Below are 2,016 nucleotides of genomic sequence, written 5' to 3' on the forward strand. Positions count from 1 at the left end.
ACTCTGATGCTGGGACGGATTGGGGCAGGAGGAGAAGGGGACGACAGAGGATGAGATGGCTGGATGGCATCACTGACTCGATGTACGTGAGTCTGAGTGAACTCTGGGGTTGGTGATGGACAGGGAGGCCTGGCGTGCTGTGATTCATGGGGTCACAAAGAGTCGGACACGACTGAGCGACTGAACTGAACTGAACTGAACTGAACACCTTATAGCATATTAGAATGGCTGTACTCAGAGATACCATCCCTTCCTTGTTGGAATGCCAGTGCCACATCTGTCTGGAAATCCTCATTGAGCCTGTGACACTGCCTTGCAACCACACGCTCTGTAAAGCATGCTTCAAATCGACTGTGGAGAAGGCACATTTGTGCTGTCCTTTCTGTCGCTGCCGGGTCTCTTCGTGGACTCGGTACCACACCTGAAGAAATTCTCTTGTCAATATGGAACTGTGGGAGATAATTCAAAAACACTATCCAGAGGAATCCCGGCTTAGAGTCTCTGGGCAACAATCAGAGGAAATCATTGATGACTATCTCCCTGTTCATCTATTAAGTCAACCTGGGGAGTTAAGAAGAGAATATGAAAAGCAGAGAAGCAAGGAGGAGGCAGAGCGATGAGCCATTCAGGAGGGAGAAAACAAAGCCAGTGAAGAATACATACAGAGATTACTGGCAGAGGAGGAAGAAGAGGAAAAGAGACAGGCAGAAAAAAAGGCAGAGAGAGATGGAAGAAGAACTGAAAAGAGAAGAAGCGCTGGCAAGAAGGCTAAGCCTTAATATTAGCGATGTCTGTGAGGAACGTGTCTCGGCTCTCCTCTCGTATTCCAAAAAATCTAATCCAGTCACACCCAAGTCACGAAGGAAAAGGAAGAGCAAACGAAAAAACACTGGCGATATTCAGAAGTATTTGTCACCAAAATCTCAACTTGAGTCAGCGTCACAGTCTGAAGTTGTAGAAGAAGACAGGAAACCTCCAGGTCCGAGGAAACTGACAGCGGTGATGGGAAGAACCCTACATGGCAAGACATAGAAGTTGAGGAAGATATGCCAGCGCTTTCTCCTCAAATATGCCTTGAAGTTCAAAAGCAAGATGCAGAAGCTTCACTGCAGTCACTGAAGTAGACCTCAGTTATGTGCCAGTGGTGGAGAATGGTAGCTTGGAGGCAAAGTAAAAACAAAACAAATCAGTCATGAAAGAGAGTTATGTGTCATCAGTCATGAAGAGCCTAAAGCTGGAGTTTCCTCTTCTGGAGAAACTGCAGTTAAGCCTTATGGCGAAACGGAGAGTGGATGTACAGTGTCAGATGTGACACAGACACTGAAAAATAACACAGCTGTGACAGAAAATGAGGAGTCTCACCTACTGACCAATAAGGACATCTCCAGAGCAAAAAACCAGGAATCTTTGTCTGAAGCAGTCAGCAATCCATGCTATTCTACAAAAAGAAGGAAAATGTTCCTCAAAGTTTCCTCCGACCAAGAGTAAACAAGTCCTCTTCACCCCAAAACTGTTAGATTTGGAACGTCTATTTTTTGTGAGACATAAACAAGAAGAACAGGATAGGTTATTAGCATTGCAGCTTCAGAAAGAGGTGAATCAAGAACAAATGAGGCCAACCTGGCTAAAAGGATCCCCAGATGAATGTCAGCTACGAGCTACGTCTTCACCTCCAGGCAAATTACTAAATGGACAGAGGAAGCATGCCAAAGAGAGAAGCTTCCAAAGACAAACTGATCTAGAGCATCCAGCACCTCACAGAGCCTCGAAAAAGTGAACATTGGCAACCTTCTTTTAGGTTCCAGTTGGAACATTGTTCAGTTAATGCAAGAAAGTACCAAGTTCTACTGTAGATACTTGTACATAAAATGACTCATTCCTACAGCCTGGTAAGTCAAAGAAAAGTATTTTCAGATGCTTCACAGATACACAAAGTAATGCTTGGGTAAGAAGAGTGTTTACAACCTAGTAAAGCTGGATTGTGAAGCTCTATCATAGATTCCTTATAAATTTTTC

At 44.3% G+C, this 2,016-nt stretch overlaps 1 pseudogene; it reads left to right on the plus strand.

Annotated features, from left to right (window-relative positions):
* The first annotated feature begins 224 nt into the window (after positions 1–224).
* LOC138986961 (E3 ubiquitin-protein ligase RNF168 pseudogene) lies at positions 225–1,777 on the plus strand (annotated as a pseudogene).
* Positions 1,778–2,016: the final 239 nt, after the last annotated feature.

Source organism: Bos mutus, unplaced genomic scaffold (assembly GCF_027580195.1).
Source record: "Bos mutus isolate GX-2022 unplaced genomic scaffold, NWIPB_WYAK_1.1 CTG314, whole genome shotgun sequence".
Taxonomy (NCBI): domain Eukaryota; kingdom Metazoa; phylum Chordata; class Mammalia; order Artiodactyla; family Bovidae; genus Bos; species Bos mutus.